This window comes from Oncorhynchus tshawytscha, linkage group LG21, assembly GCF_018296145.1.
Source record: "Oncorhynchus tshawytscha isolate Ot180627B linkage group LG21, Otsh_v2.0, whole genome shotgun sequence".
Classification (NCBI taxonomy): Eukaryota; Metazoa; Chordata; class Actinopteri; order Salmoniformes; family Salmonidae; genus Oncorhynchus; species Oncorhynchus tshawytscha.
This window is the reverse complement of record NC_056449.1, coordinates 20,422,463-20,444,742: the sequence shown is the minus strand read 5'-3', so window position 1 is coordinate 20,444,742 and position 22,280 is coordinate 20,422,463. Positions and strand designations below refer to the sequence as shown.

General features: G+C 43.2%; 1 protein-coding gene and 1 non-coding gene across 2 annotated transcripts in view; both read right to left on the bottom strand.

The window, feature by feature from the left end:
• The window catches only part of elf1 (E74-like ETS transcription factor 1), an 82,081-nt gene extending 64,172 nt beyond the window's left edge, over nt 1–17,909 (bottom strand). Inside the window, exon 1 of the mRNA XM_024412756.2 lies at nt 17,654–17,909. The gene's annotated coding sequence lies outside the window, so the exon portion shown is untranslated. The remainder of the gene's footprint in view (nt 1–17,653) is intronic.
• Nucleotides 17,910–18,618: 709 nt separating this feature from the next.
• On the bottom strand, nt 18,619–18,690 carry trnae-uuc. Its single transcript has one exon. It is a non-coding gene; the product is annotated as a tRNA-Glu (tRNA).
• Nucleotides 18,691–22,280: the final 3,590 nt, after the last annotated feature.

Here is a 22,280-nt window from a genome sequence, read left to right as displayed (position 1 = left end):
CAAATCTAGGATCTGGCTGTACTTTCGCCTTGGAGGGGAGAAAAGTATCAAAGGTTGATATGGGGCCACAATATCAAGCCTGTGAGTGTTTGTTTTCTTATTAGCTAGTGAAAGAGATGTGTGCCATATTTTATATTTAAGTGGCTAAACGAGCACAATCATTTAATAAAGGACTTGAAATAGATACAGAAACAGAAAGGCCATAGGGGAAAAGCGACAAACAGAAAAGCTACAAATTAAATAAAAAGTTTAAAAGTCCAAAGAAACTATTTTGGGGTAAAAGTAAGCCAAAATGGCCATCAAGTCAAGACAGAAAAGGGCTCTCTCATAGCCTACCCTTGTGGAGGGTTAGAGAGAGAGCTGCAACCTTGATGTTTGCAGAACTCAACCATGTGACCTCGCTGACTAAGTGAAGAGACACTACTTTATAGCCTAAAAATAAAGACAGCTAAGAGTCATATACAGTGCATTCGGAAAGTATTCAGACCCCTTGACTTTGTAGACATTTTGTTACGTTACAGACTTATTCAAAAATGTATTACATTGTTTTCTTCCCTCATCAATCCACACACAATGCCCCATAATGACAAAGAAAAAATAGGTTTTTAGACATTTTTGCAAATGTATTTACAATTTAAAAAATAAATACCTTATTTACATAAGTATTCAGACCTGTTGCTATGAGGCTTGAAATTGAGCTCAGGTGCATCCTGTTTCCATTGATCATTCTTGAGATGTTTCTACAACTTGAATTCAATTGATTGGACATGATTTGGAAAGGCACACACCTGTCTATATAAGGTTCTACAGAGCAAAAACCAAGTCATGAGGTCGAAGGAATTGTCCGTAAAGCTCAGAGACAAGATTGTGTTGAGGCACAGATCTAGGGAAGGGTACCAAAACATTTCTGCAGCATTGAAGGTTCCCAAGGCCTTCATCATTCTTAAATGGAAGAAGTGTGGATCCACCAAGACTCTTCCTAGAGCTGGCTGCCCAGCCAAACTGAGCAATCAGGGGAGAAGGGCCTTGGTCAGGGAGGTGACAAACAACCCGATGGTCATTCTGACAGAGCTCCAGAGTTCCTCTGTGGAGATGGGAGAATCTTCCAGAAGGACAACCATCTCTGCAGCACTCCACCAATCACGCCTTTATGGTAGAGTGGCCAGACGGAAGCCACTCCTCAGTGAAAGGAACATGACAGCCCGCTTACAGTTGACATGAGCATCTCGTCAATACATACAGATGTCTGGTTTCAGCTACTTGTGAATTGGAAAGGAAGGTTGGCGGATACTGGCTTCCCCTAAAGTAAATGATATTTTGCCCAAATTATATAATTACTCCTGCCTAAATAAAATCATTGAAATACTTCACCAGAGAGCATGACGTAGCCGCAGAGGATCATTGGCTTCTATTTTTTTTTGCTGTGGATTGTTTCAAACACAAGTGCATAGGCCTATTCCGATTTGGGAAGCCTGCAATTTGGGCAGAACGTGGGAATAGGCCCAGCTGATTATTGAGTTTGCTGCTGTCAGTGAAAAGCATCTAAAATATGTGTGAAGAAAATGTGTCTTGAGCAGTGGAGATTTTAGTATGTACATTTTGGTTGGGCAAAAAAATAAATGTGCGATGCATGCCAGAAAAGCCACTACACAACACAATACAAAAAAATACATTAATTGCACTATAACGGTGACAAACAGTGCCCGCAAACTGTTAGGGCCTAGATAGAGTCCCAACAGCAGTCCCAACACCTTACCACTGCTACACCTGGCTATCAGCGGAGCCTTGTCTGGCAGCGAAACAGTTCATTCAGCCTCGGGATGCTGGCCTTCTAGGCAGAGTTGCAAAGAAAAAGCCATATCTCAGACTGACCAATAACAAGAAAAGATTAAGATGGGCAAAAGAACACAGACACTGGACAGAGGAACTCTGCCTAGAAGGCCAGCATCCCGGAGCCGCCTCTTCACTGTTGACGTTGAGACTGATGTTTTGCGGGTACTATTTAATGAAGCAGTTGAGGACTTGTGAGGAGTCTGTTTCTCAAACTAGACACTCTAATGTACTTGTCCTCTTGCTCAGTTGTGCACCAGGGCCTCACACTCCTCTTTCTATTTTGGTTAGAGACAGTTTGCGCTATTCTGTGAAAGGAGTAGGACACAGCGTTGTACAAGATCTTCAGTTTCTTGGCAATTTCTCACATGGAATAGCCTTCATTTCTCAGAACAAGAATAGACTGATGAGTTTCAGAAGAAAGTTATTTGTTTCTAGCCATTTTGAGCCTATAATCAAATCCACAAATGTTTATGCTCCAAATACTCAACTAATCTAAAGAAGGCCAGTTTTTTTTGCATCTTTAATCAGTACAGCAGTTTTCAGCTGTGCCAACATAATTGCAAAAAGTTTTTTTAATGATCAATTAGCCTTCTAAAATGATAAACTTGGATTAGCTAACACAACGTGCCATTGGAACACAGGAGTGATGGTTGCTGATAATGGGCCTCTGTACGCCTATATAGATATTCTATAAAACAAATCAGCCGTTTTCAGCTCCAATTGTCATTTACAACATTAACAATGTCTACACTGTATTTATATTATTTTAATGGACAAAAAAATGTACTTTTCTTTCAAAAACAAGGAAATTGTGACTCCAACCTTTTGAACAGTAGTATATAAATAAATAAATAAACATTTGGGGGGCTAAAAATGTGTGGCTCAACACAGGTGAGGCTCTGCCCTGAATAATGGGACGCCACTGGTCTTGAGTATAATAAAAAATGTTGACTCAAGAAGAGGGGTGTGGCGAAGATATGGGTGTGTCTCTCTTCAGAATGCATGTGCTCAGCTCTCCAGAATGACTCAGCTGTCTTGCACCAATTCTTGCACATTCATTGTTTCAATGTGTGAATTGATTGCCCTTTGTTTATTTTGATCAATTCCCCATTACATATGTGAACAGTAGTAAATGTACCGTTAATCTCCATCATTTGGTTACATTAATTTCTGTTAATACATATATTCATTATAGTCATTTACCGTTCTCATTCTCAGAGTGGAAATGTTGTTTGCAGACTTCAAAACCTGCTACACTTTCGACAAACAAGTTTTGGTTCATTTCATGACCATCATTTACGAGTTTTGTCAATTTTTACATTTTTGTGTTGTTTGGAGTGGTCCATGTGAGCAATGAGCATGTTTCTCTGTCCTGGGAGCATGCGCACCTGAGCACGCATAGAAGTACCTGGCCTGCTGCACGCAAATGTAGGAAAGTGCCCAATTAGGGATGTCTGGTTTCTTTTTGTCAGGGTCCCTGCTCATCCGCATCCACCACTAATAAGCTGAATTTCTCAGTAATTTTTTCTTCACCTCACACAGTAAGTCAACAAAGTCTGTTTTATTAACATCCATTGCATACTATACTAGTTCCTCAATCCTCACAGTATATTAAAAATCTTTCCAACACTCTCCCCCTCAATAATCACCAAGCCTCGGAGTGAATGAGCAAAATATCATGATCTGATTATCCCATATATCAAGTGGAAACGTAGTAAAATACCTGAGAACTGAACCCCAAAACAGTTGTCTGTCCCAAGCTCACTGACATGGGAAACTCTCAGGGTAGGGCCTGGAATAGGCTAGTTGATACAATGTTGCAGGTTCACTAGCAGCAACTTCAGGCCAGACCCAGTTGATTGATTTGATACCATGTGCACAATAGTTCAAGACCTATAGAAAGGGAGGCAGACAGGTGGAGTAGAGAGATGAATGTGATTACAAGAACCTGAATTTTCATCAGGATATTTGTCGGCTTTACGTATTTTTACTTAGTTGACAATAAAGTGATAGGCCTACTCCTGCATTGGCCTATAGACAATCTGAGTCTTGAACCGCCAATGGATCACGATGTATCAATGTGTCCATATGGCATTAGTTGAATTTTACCTTTTAGATTTTTAGCATTTTAATTCAGACTTTTACAATTAAGTGAATGACAATGATTGAGAAAATAATATGTTAGTTTTGAAATGAAACTGTTCCACGAAAATATGCATATGAAAATCATAACTGGCACACAGATCGGCATAAATGGTTTTAAATTGTAAGCTTCCCCAAACTTGAAACTCGCGCATCACCTATTGAGTGATTTGTTTGGGAATCAGATGAAAGTATCATGACTGGTGTTTATGCCACATTGAAATGTAATACATTTTACTATAAAAACCCATTTTAAAAAATGTGCACACATTGGAGGTCCCATGAGAAAAAAACATGCCCGCCCCTATGGAAATCAAATGCCCTGTCTTTCAGCGCAGTTCCAGCAACTACGGTGGATGTGTAACCAGACCAGTGGAGTACAGTACATCTTATCTCAGTTCTATGAAAATAGTATAGAACTGAATCAAAGGCCTGATTGAAGACCATAAGAAAATATCATAAGGAATGGATAGAAAGGTACAGAATGGTTACTTGGAGGAAAATGGGGAGGGTCATGCTTTTTCAGTTTCAGTCAAGGGCAGGGTTTAATATTTTTTAAATATAGTACAGTGGAGGGTCATGCAATTTGTAATTAATGAAACATCAATATTTCTCAGTGTTTCTCAGAATTAGTTGCTTATTAGGTTATATATCGATGTGTGCCTGATGCCACCCCTCATCTCTGATTCTCCACTGGGCACACAATATCAAGTGCGCCTATGGGCTATTTAGTGTGGTCTCAATCAAATTATCCATAGCCTATAGGCTACGAAGTGCATGCTCGGAGAAGCACAGCGCAAAGTTATATTTCTAAGATATCTGATGGGATAAATACAACTGGGCTGCATTACACACGACAATGAATATTCCAACCCTGAGCCCCGGCCTGCTCTGCTCTTGCTGATCCAAAACTATTGTGTGCTGCCTAACCAATGGCTGTGCTGCGTAGGCTTCTTCAGAAAATAATTGTTGATTAGGCCTAGTCCCAAAAATTCACTCTCTTGCGAGTGGACTAGCCTATAGCCTGTGTTCTGTTCAGTTTAAGAAGGAACGCGTGAAGATGAGGACCGGATGTCAACATTGATAGCTTGCTACTACTAGAATATATTTTATTAAAAACAAAAATGTTTGTCACGTTGTATAAGGATCGGAGACAGGCACAGGTATCCGTAATAGGGGTTTTTAATACTCCACCCAATTTACACAACATGCCATGAAAGGCACGGGGACCCGTAATAACAATTGCACGGGACACGCAGAACGAAAGCCGAAACACAGGTACTCACAGGACCAACGTACATAATAACAATAACCGACCAGGATACTGGTGAACAGAGGGCACATATATACAATTACTAATCAGGGGAAATGGGAACCAGGTGTGCGGAATTAGACAGTTCATGACGCCTAGAAGCGGGTGCTGTAGAACTGGTGCACAAAATGAGCAGCAGTACCAGGGGAATCCGTGACAGTACCCCCCCGACGGCAGGATGACACCAGCCTCGAGGACGACCACAGAGATGCGGGTCGGTCAGGGCCAGTTGCAGCTGCTGAAGATGTGGTGGCGCCGGACGGGACATTCCTGCTGTCTCCATTTAGGGTCGGTTATTCCGTCACGTTGTATAAGGATTGGAGACGGGCGCAGGAATACATAATAGGGGGTTTTAATTCTCCACCCAAATTACACAACATGCCATGAAAGGCACAGGGACGAAGCACAAAACAAACATGCATACAGAACACACAGGGATGTAATCCAAACAAAAGAGCGAGGTTAAACCTCTAATAAATACACGGGACGAGACCCGTAATAACAATGCAAGGGACAAGACCCGTAATAACAATTGCACAAAACAACAACACAGGTACTCACAGGACCAACGGACATGGTAACAATAACCAACATGGACACTGAGGAACAGAGGGCACATATATAAACTCAACAAAAAAAGAAACGTCCTCTCACTGTCAACTGCGTTTATTTTCAGCAAACTTAACGTGTAAATATATGTATGAACATTACAAGATTCAACAACTGAGACATAAACTGAACAAGTTCCACAGACATGTGACTAACAGAAATGGAATAATGTGTCCCTGAACAAAGGGGGGCGAGTCAAAATCAAAAGTAACAGTCAGTATCTGGTGTGGCCACCAGCTGCATTTAGTACTCCAGTGCATCTCCTCCTCATGGACTGTTCCAGATTTGCCCGTTCTTGCTGTGAGATGTTATCCCACTCTTCCACCAAGGCACCTGCAAGTTTCCGGACATTTCTGGTGGGGAATGGCCCTAGCCCTCACCCTCCGATCCAACAGGTCCCAGACGTACTCAATGGGATTGAGACCCGGGCTCTTCGCTGGCCATGGGAGAACACTGACATTCCTGTCTTGCAGAAAATCACGCACAGAACGGGCAGTATGGCTGGTGGCATTGTCATGCTGGAGGGTCATGTCAGGATGAGCCTGCAGGAAGGGTACCACATGAGGGAGGAGGATGTCTTCCCAGTAATGCACAGCGTTGAGATTGCCTGCAATGACAACAAGTTCAGTCCGATGATGCTGTGACAGACCGCCCCAGACCATGACGAACCCTCCACCTTCAAATCGATCCCACTCCAGTGTACAGGCCTTGGTGTAACGCTCATTCCTTTAACGATAAACGCGAATCCGACAATCACCCCTGGTGAGTCAAAACCGCAACTCGTCAGTGAAGAGCACTTTTCGCCAATCCTGTCTGGTCCAGCGACAGTGGGTTTGTGCCCATAGGCGACGTTGTTGCCGGTGATGTCTGGTGAGGACCTGCCTTACAACAGGCCTACAAGCCCTAAGTCCAGCCTCTCTCAGCTTATTGCAGACAGTCTGAGTACTGATGGAGGGATTGTACGCACAATGGAGGGATTGTACGCTCCTGGTGTAACCTGGGCAGTTGTTGTTGCCATCCTGTACCTGTCCCGCAAGTGTGATGTTCAGATGTACCGATCCTGTGCAGGTGTTGTTACACGTGGTCTACCACTGCGAGGACAATCAGCTGTCCGTCCTGTCTCCCTGTAGTGCTGTCTTAGGCATCTCACAATACGGATTTAAAATACCAGGGAAAGACGTAACTCCGATACATACTGTGGGGCAAAAAAGTATTTAGTCAGCCACCAATTGTGCAAGTTTTCCCACTTAAAAAGATGAGAGAGGCCTGTAATTTTCATCATAGGTACACTTCAACTATGACAGACAAAATGAGAAAAGAAAATCCAGAAAATCACATTGTAGGATTTTTAATGAATTTATTTGCAAATTATGGTGGAAAATAAGTATTTGGTTAATAACAAAAGTTTATCTCAATACTTTGTTATATACCCCTTGTTGGCAATGACAGAGGTCAAAGGTTTTCTGTAAGTCTTCACAAGGTTGTCACACACTGTTGCTGGTATTTTGGCCCATTCCTCCATGCAGATCTCCTCTAGAGCAGTGATGTTTTGGGGCTGTTGCTGGGCAACACGGACTTTCAACTCCCTCCAAAGATTTTCTATGGGGTTGAGATCTGGAGATCTGGCTAGGCCACTCCAGGACCTTGAAATGCTTCTTACGAAGCCACTCCTTCGTTGCCCGGGCGGTGTGTTTGGGATCATTGTCATGCTGAAAGACCCAGCCATGTTTCATCTTCAATGCCCTTGCTGATGGTAGGCTTTGTTACTTTGGTCCCAGCTCTCTGCAGGTCATTCACTAGGTCCCCCCGTGTGGTTCTGGGATTTTTGCTCACCGTTCTTGTGATCATTTTGACCCCACGGGGTGAGATCTTGCGTGGAGCCCCAGATCGAGGGAGATTATCAGTGGTCTTGTATGTCTTCCATTTCCTAATAATTGGGCCCACAGTTGATTTCTTCAAACCAAGCTGCTTACCTATTTCAGATTCAGTCTTCCCAGCCTGGTGCAGGTCTACAATTTTGTTTCTGGTGTCTTTTGACAGCTCTTTGGTCTTGGCCATAGTGGAGTTTGGAGTGTGACTGTTTGAGGTTGTGGACAGGTGTCTTTTATACAGATAACAAGTTCAAACAGGTGCCATTAATACAGGTAACGAGTGGAGGACAGAGGAGCCTCTTAAAGAAGAAGTTACAGGTCTGTGAGAGTCAGAAATCTTGCTTGTTTGTAGGTGACCAAATACTTATTTTCCACCATAATTTGCAAATAAATTCATTCAAAATCCTACAATGTGATTTTCTGGATTTTTTTTCTCATTTTGTCTGTCATAGTTGAAGTGTACCTATGATGAAAATTACAGGCCTCTCTCATCTTTTTAAGTGGGAGAACTTGCACAATTGGTGGCTGACTAAATACTTTTTTGCCCCACTGTATGGGAGTGTAATGGTTTCATTTCTTTGACATTCAGAGGCTGAGCTACAACCTTCTACAGCCGGGGAGACAAAAAATAAACTTTGCTTGGGAAGTAATCTAATTCTGTCACTATCAATTGATTAAGCTATTCACTCTTTGAACAATAGATGTTTAAACCCAGAGAGCTTTTAGGGAAACACTTGTGACCTTCTCTCATTGGGTTAAGCCATGGAAGAAGAGCAGCCAGCAGTTAAAACGTACATTTTTCTGCGTAGGTAGGCCTACTCTGTCTGGGGTGGAAAGTTAGGCCTAACTTTTGAAAGTACCATGCTCAGATTCCTAATGACATCTCAGATTTAATTATTTGCAAACAGGGGCAGTTTCGGTGCAAACAAGACACACTGACTTGGCAATGTAGAAATATTATAAGATGAACACATAGAGTTCACTCTCTTTCAATTCTCAGCCTTTCATTTTGGCCATTAAAAAATATTCTAATAATATGTAAAGTGAAGTAGAATTGCATGAAATGTTTATAAAAGGCCATTTTTTTCTCAGACCTGCAAATACGATGATGATTAATTTAATGCTTTTACTATAAAGGAGATCTTTCCACCCCTACTCTTGTCCATGGTGACCTGTGAACCAAAAACCTTCTGGCCCGCAGCCCTGCACGCTATCAAAATTCCTGCATTGCCATGTAATGCTTACAGGACGAATAACAGTTTATAAAACTGCATATCTAAGGCTCTGGTCTCTCCAAGAAGTGAGGGTAAACGGTAGACATGCTCTCTAATATCCACTTTGTTTTAATTATTATTTTGGGTACAGGGAGGGTTTGCCTAAAATAAATTTTGCTGAAGGGAGGGCCATCCATTTTCATTTGGGAGAGGTCCGATTTTCTCCATGTAACCCTTATTATAAATAACGTTCACTCCCTAAATAAGACAAACCTTGAGGGCATGAGATGTGGAGCCTTGTGAAGGACAGGCAGTGCTGTTTGTGCAGCTCCAAGGTCAGCTGATGGCTGTTCCCTGAGTGACTCAGAGCTAGAGGTGTGCGTCCCATATGGGCCCTGGTCAAAAGTAGTTCACTACATAAGGAATAGTGCTATTTGGGACGCAACAAGGAAAGTCCTCAGCCAGGGCTAACTGGGCCAATAGCATCCCTCACGCAGATTGGGGTGAAGCGGGAGAAAGTGTCAGCGAGGCATTCTAATGAGCCCCACTGATATGGACAAAGAGGTACAACTAAACATCATGAAACACTTTGAAATGACAATGGAAAACTTGTCAATGTTACTCAGGGCAGACTTACTTCGAACAATGGGTGATAAAATAAAAAGGCCAACATCGTTTATTTCAATGATCCTTAGGGGAGAAAATATTTTCTAGTTCACTAACTCAAACCCTTTCAACCTTCAGTTAATTGGCAGACAATGAATGGTCAGGAAGATTATGCCGCTTTGGACAGTGTTATGTTACGTGACTGTGACCAGGCAGGACTGGGGAATTGGTCAAGGTTATTTCAATGTAGAAGGACCCATAAGCTTCAACATGTGAAGTTCATAGGAGCATGTCAAATTGGGTGTCATATGAAAGGTAAGATTTCAAATATATATATATATATATATATATATATATACAGTGCCTTGCGAAAGTATTCGGCCCCCTTGAACTTTGCGACCTTTTGCCACATTTCAGGCTTCAAACATAAAGATATAAAACTGTATTTCTTTGTGAAGAATCAACAACAAGTGGGACACAATCATGAAGTGGAACAACATTTATTGGATAGTTCAAACTTTTTTAACAAATCAAAAACTGAAAAATTGGGCGTGCAAAATTATTCAGCCCCCTTAAGTTAATACTTTGTAGCGCCACCTTTTGCTGCGATTACAGCTGTAAGTCGCTTGGGGTATGTCTCTATCAGTTTTGCACATCGAGAGACTGAAATTTTTTCCCATTCCTCCTTGCAAAACAGCTTGAGCTCAGTGAGGTTGGATGGAGAGCATTTGTGAACAGCAGTTTTCAGTTCTTTCCACAGATTCTCGATTGGATTCAGGTCTGGACTATGACTTGACCATTCTAACCCCTGGATATGTTTATTTTTGAACCATTCCATTGTAGATTTTGCTTTATGTTTTGGATCATTGTCTTGTCGGAAGACAAATCTCCGTCCCAGTCTCAGGTCTTTTGCAGACTCCATCAGGTTTTCTTCCAGAATGGTCCTGTATTTGGCTCCATCCATCTTCCCATCAATTTTAACCATCTTCCCTGTCCCTGCTGAAGAAAAGCAGGCCCAAACCATGATGCTGCCACCACCATGTTTGACAGTGGGGATGGTGTGTTCAGGGTGATGGGCTGTGTTGCTTTTACGCCAAACATAACGTTTTGCATTGTTGCCAAAAAGTTCAATTTTGGTTTCATCTGACCAGAGCACCTTCTTCCACATGTTTGGTGTGTCTCGCAGGTGGCTTGTGGCAAACTTTAAACGACACTTTTTATGGATATCTTTAAGAAATGGCTTTCTTCTTGCCACTCTTCCATAAAGGCCAGATTTGTGCAATATACAACTGATTGTTGTCCTATGGACAGAGTCTCCCACCTCAGCTGTAGATCTCTGCAATTCATCCAGAGTGATCATGGGCCTCTTGGCTGCATCTCTGATCAGTCTTCTCCTTGTATGAGCTGAAAGTTTAGAGGGACGGCCAGGTCTTGGTAAATTTGCAGTGGTCTGATACTCCTTCCATTTCAATATTATCGTTTGCACAGTGCTCCTTGGGATGTTTAAAGAGCTTGAGAGTTTGAGCTGCTATTGAAAGCAATAGTCCAATTGAAAACATTGGCATTGTTGAATTCGATTTTCATAATAGCAGGCTAGGACTGATGGTTTGGTTAGCTAAACTAGCATGTCTGTTGGTTTGGTTACCAAGGCAACTACTTTAGCTGTCTGGTAAACTTGCTACCAGCTTCAGTGGATGTTGAACACATTTCTACCTGCAAATTATAAAGTGATAGCCATGGTATGAAAGGGATAATCACCTATGCGTTCTCTGGAAAATACTGCGACTCCGGGGAAGGTTAGTTCCACTCTGCTAGCGTGTGGAGAAACACACCTTCCACGCTGTTCATTAATTTCCATAGAACGCATAGCCCCCCATTGATTATCCCTTACATAATGTTGAAGTAAAGACCCCTGCCAACTAATATCAACACTTATATTTCGTTTGGGATATATAATTCTGCCTTCAGTAAGTTAAAGAAACATTGCCTTGTGCATTGAAATTCCTTTACCAAAAACCCACATATCTTTAAGATATTTTCTAATTTCTCCCCCCCATGAGGAGGGAGGATAATTTAATTTCACATTTTTACAGATATAAATGTTGTTTATATAATGGAATTGCTGAAAAATCGGTAACAGAATTTCTGTACTTGAATTGGCTACAATGGGAATTCATAGTAATCACAAACCACAATTGGGTTCACAAGTTTGGACAGCACAGTACAGTATAGTTCAGTACAGCACAGCACAGAATAGTACAGTACAGTATAGTTCAGTACAGTACAGTAGAGCACAGCACAGGAGAGTACAGTACAGTAAAAAAAAGTAGAGTATAGTTCAGTACAGTCCACAGGAGAACACACTAAAGTTGAGTACACTATAATGTACTGTACTGTACTGAACTATAACTGACTACTGAATATACTGTACTCTACTGTACTGTACTGAACTCTACTGTACTCTACTGAACTTTTCTCTACTGTACTGTACTCTACTGAACTCTACTGTACTCTACTCTACAGTACTGTACTGTACTGTACTAAACTCGACTGAACTCTACTATATTCTTGTTTGGCATACATTTTAAGTAAAAAATCTGAGTCTCAGCGCAATTCCGTTTCCATGGAATTGCCCTCAACTCTGACTCACAGCAATGACTGTGGATGACTGCAGCCACACAGAACAAACAAAGAGAGAGGTGTAGGCGTATAGCTGAATGGAAATGCATCCAATGCACATAGCCTACAGCTGAGTCACTCTCACAGATCTGCCAAATGAGGTGATGATGCGCTGACCATGGGATGATGCACTGACCATGGGATGATGCACTGGATTATAATTTGCAGATGGTCTCATGTTTCAACTAGTAACCTGACATGACACAACCATTGCACCTGGATGCAGATTAAGTTAAATCTCAACCAGGATAGAAATTGAGCGCACAGTACAGTATAGTTCAGTACAGTACAGCACAGAATAGGTTATAGGTATCCAGGTTATTGCGGCATCCGAATATTCCGCTCATGTGATAACATTTAACACGTCCTGGAACTTCCTGGTGATGATTATATGTTATTTTGTAAGACTGCAGCCCATTTTGTGTGGTAGTACATCCTTACACAAATAATGCGAGCACTCAACTAAACCTGCAGTTTATGGCTGGGCATATTTTCAGTAGTTAAGAGCAGAATATTCGGCAGGAAGGAGGAGCCTTCCAGCTGAGCCACACAAACCCTTCACATAAAATGCATCCCATTAAACATTAAACACACACGGCAAGGCCAACATTCCAGACAGTCCACATCAAACCTCTGTGAACAGTATGCGCCACCTGCAGTCTGGACAAAGACCAGAGCTACCTCCACCGAGGCTAATTGACTGACTTTGTGTCTGTGGAAGAACTCTCCTTTTTAATGGCTTAAGAGCTGCTAACACTGGGCAACAGCTGAAAGGACTCAAGTTTGGTCTAGTATACAGCTTTGCCATTTCATAACAAAGTATTTTGTTCACATTCAGTGTATATAATGTCCACGGGCTTTGGAAGCGTACTGTTGTATGAACACCCAATAGTAGAATGTAGTTATTAAATAATTCAAATATCAGGCCTGAAGGAGGGACAGTCTGTCACTATAGAACTCCCCTCAGAAAAAAACTTTCTGCATAGCCTATATAGTGTGGTGACAGATATAGGACAGTAACTTAGCCTATATAGTGTGGTGACAGATATAGGACAGTAACTTAGCCTATATAATGTGGTGACAGATATAGGACAGTAACTTAGCCCATATAATGTGGTGACAGATATAGGACAGTAACTTGGCCTATATAATGTGGTGACAGATATAGGACAGTAACTTAGCCTATATAATGTGGTGACAGATATAGGACAGTAACTTAGCCTATATAATGTGGTGACAGATATAGGACAGTAATTTAGCCTATATAATGTGGTGGCCGATATAGGATAGTAACGGCTTCTCTGTGTAGGTGACAAGCTGCTAACTGGCTAACACATGTTGTCCAGCTCACTCTTTAAGACGCTGTCGTATTTCACACGTGAACTTGTTTGACGCTGTGGATCAGCTGAACGAGGTGAGATCATCAGACACATGGTCACAGGCACACACTGACATGACTTTGTACGTCAAGCTTTCATGACAGACACATTAGTAGCACTCCACTGACCGACATGCATCCTAACACATGGCAACAACACAAAGCACCAATTCAAATGACAGTGTAAGCAGAGAGCGAGAGAGAGAGAGCGAGGGAGAGAGAGAGAGAGAGAGAGAGAACGTGATGCTCCTTGTGGTGATAGGCTGCTATGTATGTGGTTAGCTTAGCTGGCTATTGTTTGAGCATCACACTAGTAGTCAAACCACAACCCAGCCACCCCCGCCCAATTTAATCAAGTATCGGATACATAGCGTGCTGACTAAAAATACCCAAGATACATACACATCAGTCTCAACAAAAAGTACCCGGACTGAGAGGTGCAACCTTGAATTTGCACCAATCAGATGGTGCCAACAGACGATGACGTGCCAGAAACGAGACAGCAGAAAAGCCTCTGCATCAGTCTAGACTGATTGTCAATCACTATTGTGGTTGGTCATCTTTTGCCACCATAATGTTTTAACAGAGTAATAACTGAGTAATGGCACAGTTTCTAAACCCAGAGGCGCTGGGAACGAAACAGGCCAAGCAGATCAGGCCCGGGTTTGGGGTTTGAGAAGTCAATGAGAGAAGTGAAAAATTCTTCCTTAGTTTTTGAAATATATAAGGCACAACACAACCTAAATTCGAACCAATGCCTTGAGTAGTTGAACATCTTATTACTCCAACCTCGTGAAACTGACAAATTGACACGTTTTCATTTTCATCAAAAATAACTTCACATTGAAGGAGTGCCTTTGATTTGACAGCCTGCACATGCGCAGTTTGGCATGAGACCCGATGGCGTGTTTTTATGCATGAGCTTAGCTAGCCAATGTCGCTATGACATTGCCTACAAGTGTGATCGGGGATTTCAATTGGAGAAGCAGTTTCTGCTTATCTTCATGCTGTACCTTCTTTGGTAATAGCCTATATGTTTCATGGGAATAAAATCTATATATTCTGGTCATAGCAAAGTTTACCAAGTCTTAATTAAAGCTACTGCTGAGACATTGCATTGTTATTTTGGAGCTGGTTAACATATATGACCTCTAACATCAGTATATCTTGGCCAAACAAGACACGTTATGTAGTTTACAAGACATCAACACTGAGGTTAACCTGATGACAGTACATATGGAGATATGGAGTCCATTTTTATTGTTTGGAATGGAGTCAAATGCTTCATATTGTGTGAGGCAACATGCAGGCTGGATGGTGTTACAGGTGGAATTTCCCCTGGCTCCCATTTCTCTTTGACGTCACTTCTGCCGCTTGGCTGTAGCGCTGCCTACTGAGATATCAGAGGACGGAGAACTCAGGTGACAGAGCTGTTGAAACCAAATCACTGTGAAATAAGGAACTTTACAAAGCAAGTTCCCCCACTGTCTTTCAACAGAAATGGGCGGCCACAGTTAGATATCTTCGGTGTGAAATAGGGAAGTATGACGATTTTGTTTCAGGTTTTCTGTATAAATTTGGTTCCTTTATTTGAGTGAGTCACTTCACATTTTGGTCAATTTACATACTTGTTTACTTAGACAGAGAAACATATAAACATTGCCACCTTGTGGTTACTTGAGAGGTGTCAAATGACACTAATTTACCTCAGAGAGACTGATCACTGGACTTGATTGGAAAGAAGACATCAAACCAGGCATCTCAAGAGACATTACAGGGGCTTCTAATCTAAAGCTTTTTCAGAGGATGCGATAGAGCATATGTTTCCCACATCATCTGACTTGAACACTGACCAAAAAGGATATGACAAACACAAGAGTCATTTCATTCACTCACCTGTCTCTGTCAAGGCCACTATGTAAGGTATCTGTCCTTTGTGAGGCTATAGTGGTGCTATAGTGGTGCTTCAGACACCAGCATAAAAGTCTGATACAAGTGAGCTGGTAAGATCGATATCCAGGAGCCCATTAGGGCAGCTCTCTGCCGGTGAAGAAAAACCTCAAGACTGAGGCCGGGACAATGACAGGAACCCTCAATAGTATGGAGTACAAAGGAGCACAGCTCACCCATTGTCTGGAGTCATCGTCACCCAGTCACTCCTCAGCAGCTAGGGCTGCTGTGCCCTGCTGATGGTGACATCACGGTCACACCATAAGTACCAGGGATACCATTTGCCCCAGCCAGGCAGTCACAGAGGCTAGTGTTCCAAGTCAGTGTGTATAAACACACTATCAACTGCAACCTGATGCCTGGCCTGTTCTCATCAGGTTAATCCAAGCACTGTCTCATGAAAGGCGAGGGAAGTTAGTCCCTCAAAGTCCCGTTGTGCGGGAGAAATCCCTTCAGCAACAAAGTTCAAAGGCAGAGAAGGCAGGGTCATTGATGCACATGACTATCAAGGCCGAGAGAGAGAGGGAAGGAGGGAAAGAGGATGGGAGTGAGGAGTGTGGAGTGAGGCAGGCACCATGGGATTTTTAAAAAACTATGCATGAAGTCTGTGCATGCAACATATGCTAGAGACCACTACACTGCAGACAAGAATATTTAGGAGCTCTTGTTGGAGATAATTGGTTTCAGAAGACTGAGATTTCCAATTATCTGCCAGGCCTCTGGGATAGGCTGGCTGTGTTGCAGGGAGGGGGTGGCAGTGGAGGAGAGGTGGGGTCAGAGGGACCAGCTGATATCTGTTGCTGACGGGCTGAGCTGAGAACCACAAGAACCCCCCACCCCCCACCCCCACCGGATAACAAGAGCACAAGTATTCCCCTGTCTCGCCCCTCCCTTTCTCCAGACAACAGCAGGCACGGAAGGCCAATGAGATTTCTCAGCTTGCAATGTCCCTGAGGCCAGCATCTTAACCGAAAAATGTAAACATCTGGCAAACATTTATATTGGCCACAGATATGTTGAGGAGCTCAAGTCATTTGAGAAAACACAGTTTAGTGGAGATCCAAGCATCACATTTTTTGGAGGGTGAAGGTTGTTTATTACATGAAAATAAGCATGAACATGTTAGATGACCATGATGAGCAGACATGGTTCAGACAAGTGCCCCAGAAAGAGGGGGTCGTTCTCAACCTCTTGAACTGAATGACAAACTTCAAGATAGAGTAGTGGAACATTGTTAATGGTACCGCATGCCATTTCTAATAATCAGAGGAAATTAGAAGCACTGGTGCAATGACAGACTATTCTCCAATAGTAAATTCAGAGTCTGAAGAGCTATTGGTTATGCTTATTAATGTGATGTTGCCATCAGAAGTATTAGACAATAGGGTGTAGTTGAACTCCTCTTTACATAACTGAGAAAACATTAACAATCCATTTCTTTCAGGACTGCATAATTGATCCCTCACACTCACATGAAGCACAAATGGCCACTGGACCCAGGAGACACTGGAGACAGGCTAGCTCTGTCAGCAGCACACAACAGCTTCACACATTTACCACACAGCACCCCTGTCACAAGGCAGGCATGGTAGTGGCACAATGACACAGCTTCTCCGTAAGAGGAGGGTTAATAAAGCAAAACAGTAGGTCATTCAGACTGGAGGCTTTTCACATCAAATGTGGGGTCAGTGGCAGAACATTGGTTTAATAGAAATCTTGAAGTTGAGAAATTAAAGTAGTCCATATCTGTAGTAGCCTAGGTGAATATACAGTATAAACTACAGTATGAACTTCTTATTTACTTTGTTGTGGATTTACATAAATAAATACCTGATGTATGCTATATGAAAATGAATTGAATTAAATAAATATAACACGTTACAAAATAACTCTCATAAACTTATTGAAAGGGAGGGTGCTAGAAAATAAGGGACTGCTTGGGAGGGACTGCTTGGGAGGTGGTAACACAGCTGTTAGATTAATACACATTCCAGACTAATAGTCAAGACAGCGTTAAAAAAACAGTACATCATTAGCTATTCGAGTAGCGAAGACTCACCTTTAGTCCTTATCTTATAGCCTAGCGTCAGACATTTAAAATGCCAATGTCTTACGCCTCATGAATGATGGCTTCATCAACATCGGACTGTAGCCAAATATCTTCAGTAGGCACTTATCAACATCTTGGTAATATTCCCCCAAAAATATGTAATTCTTCAAATGTGAGATGAATGCTCGACATCATCCGTACAGCACAACGACTGAGGCAACTCCAGTTTCACTACTTTCTCGTGCTTGACGAAAGGTTACACAGTTTTTTTTCTTATTTTTTTCTTACGGAAAGCTGATGCGTGGGGAATTCCTACCAGTCACATTTTCCCTAACCTGACGTAACAGGCGTAAAAGAAACCATAAGACATGACTGTTTAGCATTAAAAACTATGGAGAAACAGGACGTTATGAACAAATAATGTCATGTTGGTTACTCTTATTGAGAAGACTAAAAACTTACCGGTATAGACTAGAATAAAAACTTAGGCCTATCTGAATTTCAACTGAACTGAAAATGATATAGACACTTCGTTTTTATAATTTGAATTATTCTCTATAGCAGATTGTGTTATCACCAACTAGATTTACAATCGCGAACATTATGGAATTCCATGCCTATTAAAAAAAACATTAAATATAGAACGCCTAGCATGTGGCTCAGATTGATACATTGAAACAGATAAATGCACACTGTCCCTTAGAATATCAAAATAACAGTACATTTTGAATCACGCCCACTTCAGAGGGATCGCATTTTCGGTACATTTCCTTCTTCGGGAATGTACTTAATCTTATAAACAACTGTGTTGTCCAGTTGAACAATATACATTCCAGACTTCAGATGTTGTTGCAGAGTATTTAGCATATTACTGATAAAAACACTGGTCCTGCTCTCTGTGAGGAGTTTTACAATTTATTGTGAAACAACTACATGTTGCTTTTCATGAACGAGACCATATTAAAAATAACTCATTCCCATACCGGGAGTCGAACCCGGGCCGCCTGGGTGAAAACCAGGAATCCTAACCGCTAGACCATATGGGAATAGATACGTCACATGGGCAAACGTATAGCTTTATATCTGACCTGTGTATATAGTAGTAATAGTAATACTTGTAAATACGTCAGTTATAGTCAGCTGACTCTCCTAAACTGGCCTACGTAGCCCCTTAGGGTGATTGTATAAAGAGTTCTACCATTATAATGTTCTAGATTATTACAGATAGGTAGCCTATAGGTAACCTTGTTTTAAAAAAGTCTGAATTTAACACATCTCCACATTTCTGCTATCCATGTCAATTCAACCCCACCTAGTGTCGACTTCATGTACTAAAAAACAGTAGCTTTAAACAGAGAGGAAGAAGCGAAGCAAGAGGGAGCCCAACATCTGTCTTCTCCTGCAGGTTGCGTTTTTTCGATCACCAAACGAGTTGTTGTTGTATGGAGGTCAATGAGTGTCGAATTTAAGTAACTATAAGTAGGACACGTAAACATCCCGGCAACGTTGAGAAAAAAACACTTTATATGGGCTCCCGAGTAGCGCAGCGGTCTAAGAAATGTTTTTGTTTGGTTATCTTTTGGAAATTGTAGAAATAAAACATTTTCCTTATTCAGACGTTCCAGCTAGGCAGGCTAACATTAGTTAGCTAATTAATTTGCTAGCTATCATACAGTAGGCATATATTAATAATTATATTTTTAATATATGTAGACATGCAATCATAATTGACTGTAGTGCATATGAAGCACCCACAAGTTACTGGTGGCTGAAAACACAATCATCGCATGATGAAGGAGTGACGAATTTCCGGCCAAGGGTGGTCCATTTTAAAAATCATTCCTTCCTCCAGGATGTCCCTGGCAGGCACCCACACCAACCCACCCACCCATCAGGGCTGTAGCCCTCCCAGTTTTTTATTTATTTTTATTTTACCTTTATTTAACTAGGCAAGTCAGTTAAGAACAAATTCAGGTACTGCAGGGTTTCTTGGACCCGACGAGCCTCCAACAGACGCCGGACTGTGTAGGCCGGGGGACCATCAACAAGTCGAGCAGGCGGAGGTGCAGTTGTGGGGGGAGAGAAGAGACTGGTCCTTACCAGCTTGAAACGGGAGACATGGAAGGATAGACAGACCCTCATAGACCTGGGAAGCTGGAGACTTTAGGGTTGATGCGACTCAGGATCTTGAATGGTCCTATGTAGCGTGGAGCGAGCTTCCGTGAGTCCACCTGTAAGGGAAGATCACGGGTGGACAGCCACACCCGTTGCCCCGGTCAGAGGAGCCCGAAAAGGCCTTCGGTGACGGTTTGCCTTGGTCTCGGGCAGAGGAGTGGAGCAAGGAGGATTGCGCTATCGTCTAATGAATGCCTCGGCTGATGGCACCCCCGCTTCGGCCTATTTATTCAGGAAATAGGGAGGCGGGGTCGAACCAGAACTGACACTTGAGCGGCGAACAGTCCAGTGGACGAGTTCGGCAGTGTGTTGTGAGCATACTCTGCCCAGACGAGGAACTTGCTCCAGTTGCTGGCCTGGGATGGAGACAAAACAGAGGGTGGGCATTGGAGGAGAAACTCCTCCAACTCCTGGTTGGCCCACTCCGTTTGCCCATTCGACTGTGGGTGGAACCCCAAGGAGAGACTCACCGACAAGGCTTTCCAATATCGTGCGACGAACTGGGGCCCACAATCCTAGACAATGTATTGGGGAAGTCTGTGTAGTCGAAAGACATGGGTAATCATGAGATCAGCGGTCTCCTTCGCTGAGGGCAACTTGGGTAAGGCAGTGAAATGGGCTGCCTTGGAAAACCGATTGTTGACCACCAGTATAGTGGTAAGCCCTTGGGATGTGGGTAACCCTGTGATAAAGTTTACAGACAGGTGGGACCAGGGCTGGCTGGAGATGGGCAGGGGTTGGAGCAACCCAGCCAGTCACAGTCGTGAGGACTTGCTTTGGGCACAGGAGGAGCAGGCCGTAACAAAGGATCTCACATCTTTAATCATGTTGGGCCACCAGAATTTCCGCCTCAGGAACTCCAGTGTCCGATTAACCCCTGGATACCCAGTTAATTTAGAGGAGTGTAGTACTCAGGAACGGGCTGATCGCGGAACATAAAGTCTGTTAGTGGGACCCCTGCCGGGGTCAGGTTCTCGGGTCTGGGTTTGTCGGACTGTGGTCTCAATACTCCATATCACGGGGGCCACAATGCGGGAGCTGGGGATGATAAGCTTGGAGTCCCTCTGTCACGACCGTCGTCAGGGTGGAAATGACCGGACCAAGGTGCGCGTACATTTCTTTTTATTATAAAAATGTCGCCAACAAAACAAAGAATAAGGAAACGACCGTGACGCTTACTTCATCTATACAGGCCACTAACAAAGACAACTAGCCACAACTAAGGTGGAAAAACAGTCTGCCTAAGTATGATTCCCAATCAGAGACAACGATAGACAGCTGTCCCTGATTGAGAACCATACCCGGCCAAAACATAGAAACACAAAACATAGAATGCCCACCCCCACATCACACCCTGACCTAACCAAATAGAGAAATGAAACGGCTCTCTAAGGTCAGGGCGTGACACCCTCTCCTTGTTAGAGACATCATGTTGGCAGGACAGGGTGTCTGCTTTCTGATTCTTGGATCTCGAGCGATAGGCTAGTGTGAAGTTGAACCCATTAAAGAACACAGCCCACCTAGCCTGGCGAGCGTTCAACTTCTTGGCTTCTTGAATGGAGACCAAATTCTTATGGTTTGTCCATTTCACAAAAAGGATGAGGTGCTCTCTCCAACCAGTGTCTCTACCCCCCAAGGGCCCACTTAACTGCCAAGAGCTACCGGTTGCCTACATCGTATTTGCGTTCCGTTGGCGAGAACCGCTTGGAGAGAAAAGCACTGTCTCACACATTCTCGGATGCGGTTGTCGAAATTGACGGCCAAAGTTATCAGGGACTCGAGGTCCTCTCTCATTTCCCGAGCGGCCAGTTCATCCTTGATGGAGTTAGACAGACCCTGCTGGAAAGCGGTGACCAGTGCCTCAGTGTTCCACCTACTCTGTGCGGCGAGGGTGCGGAACTCAAATACGAAGCCACTGGTCTGGCCCCTTGGCAGAGGTTGAACAGATGGCTTGCCGCTTCTCGTCCATAGACTGGGTGGTTGAAGACTGGTTGCAGCTCGGCAGTGCCGTTGCCCACACTAGGGCCTTGCCCGAGAGTAGAGAGATGTAGGCGGTCATGGCCCAATCGGTGTGAAACGAGGAGGACTGTAGCTCGAACACCAGAGAGCACTGAGTGAGGAACCCCTTGTATCCTCCCAGGTGGCCGTCATGCCGCTCGGAGACTGGGATCTTGGATTCCCGGTGCAGGTTCCCTGGGGTAACTACGGCGACGCCTGTAAAACTGGGTGATGAGACTTGGGCATTGGCTCTTCCTGGGTTAGGCCGTTGTTGGAGGGAATCGGTAAGTGCCCGGAGGGTCTCTGATATTTGTGTGAGTTGTTCTTGCTGCCGCCCCAGCAGTGCTCCTTGTTGGGTTATAGCATTCTGGATCTGGGTGATCTCTGCTGGGTCCATGTTGAGGCAGAAGCTTGCTGTGACGTGGTAAGATTGGACCCAGGTGCAGAGAAGAGACCAGATGAG